The sequence below is a fragment of the Alosa sapidissima genome, chromosome 13 (genome assembly GCF_018492685.1).
Source record: "Alosa sapidissima isolate fAloSap1 chromosome 13, fAloSap1.pri, whole genome shotgun sequence".
Taxonomy (NCBI): Eukaryota; Metazoa; Chordata; class Actinopteri; order Clupeiformes; family Clupeidae; genus Alosa; species Alosa sapidissima.
In genome coordinates this window covers 15,250,188-15,262,443 of record NC_055969.1, presented here as the reverse complement: position 1 = coordinate 15,262,443, position 12,256 = coordinate 15,250,188, and the positions used below count along the sequence as shown (strand labels likewise).

The 12,256-nt window shown below is 41.2% G+C and overlaps 1 protein-coding gene across 1 annotated transcript in view; it reads right to left on the bottom strand.

Annotated features, from left to right (window-relative positions):
- The window catches only part of LOC121680500, a 30,613-nt gene extending 19,862 nt beyond the window's left edge, over window positions 1–10,751 (bottom strand). Inside the window, exon 1 of the mRNA XM_042059903.1 lies at window positions 10,449–10,751. The gene's annotated coding sequence lies outside the window, so the exon portion shown is untranslated. The remainder of the gene's footprint in view (window positions 1–10,448) is intronic.
- Between the last annotated feature and the right edge of the window lie 1,505 nt (window positions 10,752–12,256).

Genomic DNA, 12,256 nt, shown 5'->3' with positions numbered 1-12,256 from the left:
TTATCAGGCTACGCTGTTAACATACATGTACGGAACCTTTTAAAAAACTCAGTTAGGCTACTCCAGTTATCGACACTCGCGATGGTTTCCTTGCCAAAGTTGCCATGATACAGCTTTGCTAGGTCCACATCCTAGGCAAATTGTCTCGCTGGTCAGGCTGTTGTGTATGGAAGGCCAACAAAAGTACTCTTCCTTCTTGGCTGCAGTGTTAGTCGCAGAGATGCTGTTGGTATTGTCTGCAGGGCGGTAGGCTACTAATGTCATTAACCCATAATATTTCCGATGCACCTGAAGGCCATATTAATCTTATTTTCATTATCTCATGTCTGGCTGATCATTATTGTCTGTCATTGTCTGTTACTGTCATTGGTTATGTGTCTACAGAATATGTAGGCCCATACATTGTGTTCGTTGATTTAACTAATGGCAACGTAATGTATCATGGCTGTTTATTTGTCTGCGTGCTAGGTCCTTTTGAAAATGCTATGTCTCCTCTCTAACCACTCCATTCCTCCTTGAAGGTCTTCAGGCTGTAGGGACTAGAACAAGATCTTTCCTCAAACTCTTCTCTGCCAAAAGAGCAACACCTCTAGCAGGCACAAACTCTCCTTCAGGCCAATACTGCACTCACCCTTATACTTTTTCCAACTTTGCTTGTCGTCATTCGTAATCTCCCATTACGTCACGGCAGCCGCAAGCACAGGGATGGCATTCCTTCCCATTTCTTCATTACTTAACATCTTAATAATCTTTCAATTTCAGGAGCAGCTCCTCTTCGTTTAATGTAAATGCCTCTCTCTCTTTAATTTAAGGGTATGCATCTGTCGGCAGTGGAGTACTGACCCTCACCGTAACTATCTACTTCATGCAGGGATGCGGGGCTGGTTCACGTAGGCCTATAGCCAAAACGTTCATCAGTGCTTTGGTTCATATTTAATCTTACTTCATCCAGGTCATGTGATGTCAACTTATTTACCTCCTCATCTAAGCTATACGCTAAGCCTTCATGTCTTTATCCCACCACAGTAGGAGCAGCAGAATAGTGAACTTGCATTGTTAAATCATTAGATTTTGCAATTCACTATCGAATATCCATATGTCCTCGAATCTCAATCACATAATTCAATCACTCAATCGTCATATAATCAAATCAATCAGCAATTATTAGGCTACATCACCAATTCACTCTAACTATTTAATTTACAAGGTCTGTGATGCTGGTTCACATATTCTAAACACCCACTTACTCTTGGGTCTGGAGCAGTGCTTTGTTACTCATTTAATCTTATTTCACCCAGTCAGCATGATGAGGATTACTCTTCCATCTCTTGTCTTTATTTTAGTTATATGCTAAACCATCCTCAGCGACCATCCATAAGTGCTAGTGTACTCCAGCTATATATCTGTTGACTGTATTTTGTCTTGTCCTGTTGTGTCCTTAGGTCTGCTGCTGGTTAGTTAACCCTGGCTCTCTTTTCACTCCCTATCAATTCACTCCTTGAATGTGTTCCTCATGGCTTTCTATGGGTTCATGCGCTCTGGGGAATTTTGTTCTGACAGCCAGGTTTTAACCCTTCTCAGGATCTGGCTTGCTCAGCCATCCTCTTCTCCTCCCACTTCTATAGTGTAATTCTGAAACATTCTAAAATGGACACCTCAGGTCTTTGTCATTATCAGAGATTCTAAAGTAAATAACTCTTCTGTCCCTATACTTCTATGATCAACCATCTTAAACTTCGCCCACACACTTCTCCTAATGCACCTCTCTTTCTTCTACCCACTGGGTTATTTATGTCTAAACAATGGTTCAGAATCCACTTGTCGACAGCGGTTGGTAGCTGCGGGCTCTCAACCTCCCAATATACGGGCCATTCCTTTCGCATCGGTGCTGCAACGTCAGCAGCCGCTCTAGGATTAACTGCATCCTTAATCAAGTTGCTCGGAAGATGGTCTTCGTCGGCTTACGAGTCCTATATAAGACCTTAGGATCAAGCCCTAGATGCGCAAATAGCGGTAAGCTACCTTGCAAAGGTCTGGTGGTGGTTATTCGGCTCAGCTAAAGCATTATATTAATTACGTTGGACCAGAGCCACTCTTCTCCAGTCACTATGCACAGCCGGCACTTTAGGCACAGAATAAAGCGTTAATACATTGTAGTCACTACGCACCACCGCCCTTGGTCTAGCTTCTGCAAGTAAAACCTCGGGTAATCTCACGTCACAACAGTTAATTTATTTTATCCTACCATCACCCCACTTCACTCATCATATACATATGCAACTCGACTCGGCAGTCGACTTGAGTCGCAATCATCAATCGTTATCGAACCGAACGATCATTAAGCACTTTCCACAGGGATTTGCACCACATTGCATTACATTCTTGCCGTGCAAGAACCGAGCTTACGAAAGCTCTGAGCTTGTGCAAGCTCCTCGACTTCGCTGCAATCGCTGCAGACCATGCTGGTCATTTTCTTCTTTTCACCAGAGAGTGCTCAAGCTTTCTATCTGTTTCTCTATACCTTTTCTCTCTGAACTTATTACCCATGGACAATGTCTATTTCATGTTTTCCTGTCTCGTTTAGCTAACGTTACCTATGCTGCTCATCTTATTTTGGGGGGCCTTTCCAAGAGCAAGGTGCAAAAGCATGGCTCACTCTTTTCATCTTGCCCTTGGATCTGCTTTAGCTCCATTCCGTTGCAGGATGCGGCTTGCTCATGGAAACAGTCATCACATTTAGGGGTCGTACTTAAATCGGATATAATCTGTCATGGACACTACACCGTGCTGTTATTTTGGGTAAGTCAACATAATAATTCATTAATCTGAACCTTGCTTTGTTTACATTTCTATCCTAATAGTAGGCCTATACGTCGTGCTATTTAGCTTTCTTTAACATGGCTTTACCTCTGCCGGATGGACAGTAGTTGTTAATTTAATTTGCTGTACATCTTGTCCTTGCAGCTTCTGTTCACCATTGAACCGTAACAAATGGATTTCACAAACTGTAATATTTTGCATCAACTTGCTTATCAATTAAGAGCTAGCTACTCTATTTGCTTGTCACAAGGCTCACAAGAATCTATGGACTGTATGGTTACTGAGTTATTAATTACTAAAGACTCACTCAGCAGTAATGAGCATTTTGTAATCAATGTACTTCCTCTTGCAAATGTCTGGTGGTGGTTATCTGAATTTAATCATATTACTCATCTCTTCGTTTCTGGTGCCCGTACTGGCTTGGTTGCATTTGTGCAGGTCATAATCTTCTTTAACTGCAAGCGCTATTTCGTCTGCACTAACCTGAGCTTCTGCAACTGCAAGCTCATTGTCCCCCGAGCAACTGCAAGCTCTATCCCGCTGCACTAACCCTGAGCATCTGCAACTGCGAGCTCTATTCTGCTGCACTGACCCTGAGCATCTGCAACTGCAGGCTCATCGCCCTGCACGTTGTTAGTTAACCCTTAAGCTAAGCTTCTGCAAGCACTAGTCACTCAAGCAGTCTTGTTCAATGGGTTGAACATCTGCAAGCTCAATTCCCTTCCATAACTTTAAATCAATCATAGAATTTGAGTCACAGGTGGCTGAATCCATCATCATAATCATCCTCATCCTCATCAAATCATCAGTTTATTTTATTAAGTTAATTAAGTATATTCTTCATGTGTCTCTGCTGTCTGTCTCGCTTTCTCTGATTCATCTCCCGAGCTCAACCGGATAATACAACATGCACTGTTTAATATTGTTATGCTCTATTTCAGAGAGGATAACCATCTAAGCATTCTGGTGGGTATCTTTATTTCTTATTCTTTGGGGGTAGGCTCCGCCCCTGCCGTCTCATACCGGCAGGATCTGCAAGGGTCTGCACACTCGGTGACCTGGACGGAGGACGGGGCCTATGCCAAAGACTGTCTTATTGTTGCTTATGCCTTTTTGTATATCCTTTGATGGATTAAAACGTGTGTTAACTTTCATTGTACCTCCCTGAGTCTTTCTGATAGAAATGGAAGCTTAGCGTTAAATTCTGTCAGGAAGACTCAATGCATGCGTCACTCATTCATTCATTACTTCCGACCAATCACCAGTCTGCATCAGCCTTTATAATCACTTTACTTTGCACCTGCCTGTTGCTTTCAGGTGCCGATTTTCGATGTTCCCACCCTCCCTCCCTAACCACCACCAGTTTGGCCTTGTCCAGATGTCCAGGGGGTAGGCTCCGCCCCTGCCGTCTCATACCGGCAGGATCTGCAAGGGTCTGCACACTCGGTGACCTGGACCGAGGACGGGGCCTATGCCAAAGACTGTCTTATTGTTGCTTATGCCTTTTGTATATCCTTTGATGGATTAAAACGTGTGTTAACTTTCATTGTACCTCCCTGAGTCTTTCTGATAGAAATACATTTTCAATAACTGCAGTGATGGAAGCCTTCCCTCAGTTCCCCGAAATGAAGTTTGAAACCTCAAGGAAAGCCATGGAAGAAGCAAAGAGAGATATGGCTCTCCAAGTCCTTGAGGCATCAGGTATACAATATAGTATTTACTGTACAACATATTTGCATAACTCTAGGCACTCCACATACTATTCAGATTAAATGTATCATGAAAATACACTTTCTTTCAGTCTTTGATTAGGAAACATGCTCAATGTGTGGAGCTGACAAGCCCCCTGGACTTGCACTTCCTGTTACAGACTGGGTGAGTTGTTGTGAGCTGCAGTTAGGTGCCTTGGCCCCTAAACTCTGAAACTCCCTTCCCCAACATCTTCATGACTGTCTTTGTCTTCCTTTATTCAAAGTCCATCTCAAGACCTTTCTGTTTAATGATCCCTTCTCCTCCACACCCAACACATAGCTCTATTTTTCCTCCTACGCGCCTTTTGTTTTGTTTTGCATTGTTTTTGTTTGCTATATAAATGTAATTTTATTATTATTATTATTATTATTATTATTATTATTATTTACCATTGTGAACCAAATTGCCCCGTGGGGACATTTCATTTAAATTCAATTCCCCTGGAGGGTGAGGTAACACAAAATTAACGAGTAACATAAGGTATTACTGTGCGCAGGGAGTAACTAATTAAAGTAATGAATTACATTTTTTAGAAGTAACATAAGCAATATGTAATAAACTACTTTTTTCAGTAACTTCCCCAACGCTGGTGACATACCAGTTAAACTTAAGTGTCGTACCAACTGACAAAATCATGTACATGAATAACTCATTGATTTTTGTTTTTTCAATTAAACAGATCCAGTGTGATAAATGTGACCGGTGGTTCCATACCATGTGCTTGATGGACAACAAGGCGTTAGAGGAAGTCAAGAAGGCTAAGGTAAGAGTGGAGTGCAGGTAGATGCCTCATCAGGTGTCTATCTGCATGCCTCACTTATTTTAATGCACACATTGAGGAGGCATACATCTTACACAGGGTAAGTGTGGTGTGCATGGGGAAATCCTGACAGATATTCACCATGCATGCCCACTTCTTTTAATGCTACCCCTCAACCTAGCCATTCACATACTGTACATATTTAGGTCAAGAGTGGCGTGTTGGGTGAAGGTCTGAGGGCGAGGTGTGGTTGGTCGTGGTAGTGGGGGATGTGTGCATATGCTGGGGGCCTGGGGCGATGGGTAGCACGCAGGTCCTCCCCTCTGTCAGCTCGTCGCAGTGTAACTGCGGGGGCTGGGTGGAACTGTGGCCATTAATGGGTGCCCAGGTTGGCCAGGTCAGTCAGGCAATCAACCAGGCAATCCGTTATTCCTATTATTATACTTATCATTAATAGAATAATTACAACTCCTCTCCTCTGAAACCCTCCCTCTCTATGTTCCAGCTTCTCTCCTCCTGGCCCAACAGCAAGCCAGCCTTATACATATACACACACACACACACACACACATACATACAGTACTCACTACCCCTCACCCCCCATCCCCATCCCAACACCACCTCATTCACACTCTCAGAGCTACCATCCGCACCCCCCCCCCCCCATCCCCCCTTCTTTTCATTCCGGTCATCAATTTCATCCCTGATAATCATATCTGTAATCATCCTGGACGCAAATCATCCTTAGCCTTTCTGTTATTAATGTTATGTTGTGTTATGTTTGTGGAAGACCAAGTCAATGTGATGTCTTGTTAAGTTACAGTATGTGTTTATGTAATGTACATCTGTTTGTCGTATGTAGTATTCATGCGCATGTCGTAGTGTTGCATTTTCTGTAATGTCAATGATGTTTGCAAATAAAAAAATAAAAAAAAGAGGAAGTCAAGAAAAAGCAATGGCTGTGTGTGTTATGCCGATAACAAGGTTGAAGAAAAAACTATTTCCGTTGGGAAGTAATATATTTTCTTTCTTTTCAAATATAAGCAAGCAATGTGGGGGTGAAGTAGTTTGACAGGCTTGGGCTTGCCTTTGGCCTTTCGTTTGGTTTGGCATTGGCTTTGGGCATGGATTGTCTTGGTTTTGGCTTGTTTATGTTTGGGTCTGCTAAAGCATTCAATGTAGGGGCACATAACTTGCTGATTTTGGAACATTGTGCCTTGTCCAAGTGCCAGGTTTTGTTTTGATATGTCGATTCATTGCTGAGATGTGAACACAGTTCCTGTTTAGTGACTTCACTGTCATATTTTATAACATCTCTTGGGCAAATAAACGTGGTATTGAGCAATCTGACAAATAACTTTTCTGTGGCATGGTCTGAAGATCATCTTGAGTGTCAAGTTTTTTTTTTTTTTTATTACAGGAAGGTCTGAATCAAAAATATAATTTGCAAAACTCCATTGGGTAAGTTAACATAATGAAATGGTCAATGAAAAACAGAGCAGTTATACAGTTAAACAGAACAGTTATAGTTATAGTATAACTATTCTGCATTGGTTTGGAGTCACTAGGTCACATGGCTTGGGAGGTATTGAAAAAAGGAGACCGTTTCTTATGGTAAATAATGTATTTTCTTTAAAATATTCATATAAAATACAGTGTGCATACAGTGACTATAAAAAGAGGTGTGCCCAATGAGTCCCATATAGGATAACTATTCTGCATTGGTTTGGAGTCACTAGGTCACATGGCTTGGGAGGTATTGAAAAAAGGAGACCATTCCTTATGGGAAATAAGGTATTTTCTTTAAAATATTCATATAAAATACTGTGTGCATATAGTGACTATAAAAAGAGGTGTGTCTGATGAGTCCCATATAGGATAACTATTTTGAATTGGTTTGGAGTCACTAGGTCACATGATGTCAAAGCTATTGACAAAAAATACCTATAAAGGTAATTCAGAAGGTACTTTTTAGACGGTCCCTAAGGTCGGCTGGGAGCAAGTAGAAAGGTCATCTGTTTGTACATTGTCTGCAAACACGGGGTGAAACCTGCCGCATAATTTTTTTTTGAATATCTGTCGAATATCAAATATCAAACTAACTTCACCTCGGTTTGCAGTGCTGTGTTATATTCGCAGAATTCACATGAAAAAATATATAAATAGGCTTAAAAATCCGTTACCAAGTGTTAACGCATCATTTAAATGTTTAACTTCTGAACAGAAAACCGTAACTGTGCTCAATTGAAAATCAAAATAAGCATCAATAACCCATTTACTGTGCCTTCCTAAAGAATGGATAACGGATTTTTGAGCCTATTTTTATATTTGTCCATGTGAATTCTGCAAATAGAACACAGCACTGCAGCATTACGGACCCCTAATACCATCTGATCTAGTTCTCTCGCATCAGTCACTGACAGTAGAATGTACGACGGAGTATTAGGGCCACACATGAAGAGAAAAAAATATTTTTGCCATGGCGAGATTAAACTCGACATGTTGACTTTAAAGTCGACATGTCGACATTAAACTCGACATTTCGAGAATAAAGTTGAAATATCATATCTACTTTAATCTCGACGTGTCGACTTTAAAGTCGACATGCTGACATTAAACTCGCAATAGGCCCTACTGTTTAAACATAGCCTACACAGTTTAAGCTATGTAGCCTACACTAATACACAATATGTTACATGAAAAATGGGCTTCAAATAGGTGTTATTTCAGATAGATTGCAGATATTCAGATAGATTGCGTCTTGTCTGTTAACTATCATTGCCGTCATCGTGAAGTACTGTCTCGCGGTTATGGAAATACTATGCCGTTTAGGTCCGTGTAACGCTTTGCAGTGCTATGTTCTATTTGCAGAATTCACATGAAAAAATATAAAAATAGTCTTAAAAATCCGTTATCCATTCTTTAGGACGGCACAGTAAATGGGTTATTGTTGCTTATTTTGATTTTCAATTGAGCACAGTTACGGTTTTCTGTTCAGAAGTTAAAAATTGAAATGATGCGTCAATTTTCTAATTTTCCTTTTTTGCCCTTGTGATTGGACTGAACCACGAACACCGGGGGGAGAACACCATCTAGCTGGGCCAGGCTAGATGGTGGAAGGGAGCGCCGCCTGAAGTTGTTTGTGATTTTGACTCATTACTTTAGAGATTAATGACAAACTTTTTGGGAGAAGGCACGTTAAACATAACTTTCAGCCTATGTTGAACATATCTACAGTAGCCTATATTTGAATACCATGGCCATGCCATAGCAAATATTTCCCCAAAGCAGAATGCTTTGCCATCGACGTCAGTCTTGGCTATACCGGGCTATACTACCCCGAGCACTGTTTGACATGGTATTTTTGCTTATTTAACGCTTTACGCTAGACTAGGTTTCATTAGGCTAAACGAAGACACAACGGTGAGCCTAATTTATCCGTTTATCCATTTATTAATTTCAACAGCAAATAGCCTACATTGGCCTGTAGGCTACTAGGGCTCACGTAGGCCTACTCATAAGTGTCAGGACGCAGCAATGTCTCCCTCTGCATCTGAAGTTCTGATCTCGAGCTGACATTATCAATCGCTTGGCACCTTGATGCAAGCGGAACTGTGTTTGATAGCCCTCCATCTCTACATCTATTTTTTACAGTCTATGCTCTACATCCGCTGATAAAATGTGATCACCAACACCGCGCGCCAATATCTATCAGGTCACCCACCCCTACGCGTGGTTCAGCCCAACAAAAACAGTAAAAAAAAAAAAGGGGCCAAAATCCAATATTAACTGAATTTTACTTTTGTTTCCAATCCAGTTTCTGTTTTCTTTATCTTGCGTGACTAATGACACATTTAGAAAATAGCAGCAATTATCTATTTGCTGACCAGTTAAAACAAATTGAAAATTGGATTATTGAACATATTTTTTATTTGGACCCGATGGATGGAACAAATAGAACAAAGCACTGCAAAGCGTTACACGGACCCGTTTAGGCTAAATAGCTAGAAAACTATATGTATCCAATGATATAATGTTTCTATACAAAATGTTATTTCACTCTGTTTTACGTGTTTAAGGCTACTGCACATCCAAATAACTGCCCTTCATGACCCATGGGCGTCACTCTCCATAGGATAACATGGCAAAACTCATTTTTCTAAAACTGCTTTTCCATGTCTCACCTGCAATACGTAGCCTATAGGAGGCTAGAAACACAGGTATAGGCTAAGCATATATACTATTTTAATCCCGTGAGAAAATATGTGTGCATGCACTTTATTTATGCACTTTGTGTGCATATGTGTGCAAGTAGGCTACTAGCCTACATGGGGTGGTCGGGAGGACAGCTTCATTTGTCCCTCCATAGACATTCAGCAATGGGCTGTTTTGCATCCATTACAAACAAGCAACGTGAAAGTCTAGGATTGGGGAGAGCGCCTAGTATGCCTCTAGTGCATAAGCATGAAGTTGAACATTTAGATGCAACAACTAAATGTTTAGAACAACACTTTAATAATAGGCCTACAATAAATAAATAAACCGCTATGACGTTTAGGCTACTTTTGACCATCGCATTTATCGCCTGTAACTCCGTGATAAGGACCTAACAGCAACGTATTTGGCTGAGCAACGTAGGTTAATATGTTCTATGTTTTGTCCACATGATATAGGCCTATGTCTAATCATTGTTGCACTCGAACACTCTGAATCATTGTTGCACTTGTAGCATTGTTTCATTCGTCCTCCCTTTCAATCGTCCCGAGCGGTCGTTCTCTCTCCAAACTAACTTTATTCTCAAAATGTTGAGTTTAATGTCGACACGTCGAAATTAAAGTCGACATGATATTTCAACTTTATTCTCGAAATGTTGAGTTTAATGTCGACATGGCGACATTTAAGTCGATACGTCAAGATTAAAGTCGATATTACATTTCAACTTTATTCTCGAAATGTCGAGTTTAATGTTGACATGGCGACTTTAAAGTCAACATGTCGAGTTTAATCTCGTCATGGCAAAAATATTTTTTTCCTTCATGTGTGGCCCTAATACTCCGTCGTAAGAATGCATCGGGAATAGCACCTATCAAAAATACTTTTCTTTCATTCGACTTACCTCAATTAAGCGAGACCTTACACAGTTGAAGAATGAAAGCCGAGAACTAGCCCATCAATGTGAGTTTTCCACTGTTGACTGTCACGGTGACTAAGCGCTTCCCACAATCCCGGGAAAACGAAAGTGGAAGTTAAAGCGAATAAACATGCCTTGGCTTAAGCACTGTTTACCGAACTGTGTTCCATGATGGCTGCGTAGATTTGCCGCAGAAAGCTTCCAAATAAAATAAGTTATTGCCGTTGAGAATAGTAAGCAATCGGTGGAATCTGGAGGCTATTTAACAGTGTGTCCATGAGAGGACCAGGACGTCACCGATTTTGATGAACTTTTAGATGGCCAGTTTAAAGGGTCCACCTAAAAACTCAAAAAGCCAAAATAGTACAAAATTTGAAACAACCCAGGGGGAGTTAGGCCCCCGTCCTTGTTTTAGGCCAAAAAAACTCAAAAAAAGGCCCAAAATTGCATAAAATGTTGACATCCCTCCTGCTGTCAGATTTAAACACAGCAAAGTAACACTCCATGGCATCAAAGGTCCATCCAAGGTTAGTTTAAAACTGGAGTTACAAGGCTTAAGGTGTGACGGGTGTCAGTCTAGGACTGCACATGTCCACTATGTCACATGCTTTTTGGCGAATACCCAAAAAATAGCAATATTCATACCTGAATATCTCCGATGAGCAACCTCCTTTTTTCAAAATTCTTTCTGCACATGAAAGGGCCATCTGTGGACTTCATAAATCAAAAGAAAAATGCTCGGCCTTTTTATTATTATTTTCGTGGTAACCGCCTAACTAGTGTGATCCAGCCAGTGATTTCAAATACATATCTACTTTAATGATTGGTTGAAAAATAATGTTTAGGTCATTTATGGTAACCTGACTTACGCCAGATGAATTTCGTTCCGCTTAGCTCCGCCTAGCTTCACTCACATCCATCTGGAACCTCTTCCATTGAGAGTGATTTCTGCAACCGATATTATGGTACAGCCAATCAGGACGCAGGGAGGGAGTTTTATAGATGTGACATAGCGTAGAAGCGACTGTGAGACTGTTATCAGCGTCACGGGTTGGCTTCGATGTGAGTGGTTGAAGTAGCACGTCAATAGATGACGGACAAGTGGCTTATTCAATCATATGCAAGCATTTTTTGATTAGGCCCAGCCTTCTGAAGCAACACTTCAATGGATCAGTTCCAGATGGATGAGTGGAGCTAGGCGGAACAAAATTCATCTGGCGAGAGTCAGGTTACATTTATGGTGGACAAATGGAGATATATTATCATCAATCATATATATATGGAATAAATCTAAAAATCCCTGACATAATTTCAAATGTGATACAAACATTCACACTGGGCCTTTCTGAAACCAATCCCTACCCACTCCCCTCAGTTACGGTGTGCACTCAGGTGGGAATCACCCTTACAGCTAAATCGAGTTCTCCATGTAAATGGGAAAATGTTGGAGTTCTTTTATCACTTTTGGGTGCTATAGGCTAGTTGGAACTGCTCACCTAATGAACCAAGCTATGCTAACAGTGGGTGTTTGAGGTACTGCACGCACAGAGATGAGAAGGGTATGTATCATCTTATCTAACTCTGGCAGAGACAGTAAGATAATTTCCCAAAATGTTGGCGTGTTCCTTTAACACTTGGTTAGGAGTGCAAGTGGCTAGGGAGAGAGTGTAGCTAGCTTCGGAAAGGGCCTTTCACTTAGCCTAGAAATCTAGACGCGCCCCTAGCGGCAGCAAATTACATTTGCTGCCAGGGCTAGTCTAGCAACTCTCCGTTGGCTTGTGAGCTCCAGAAAT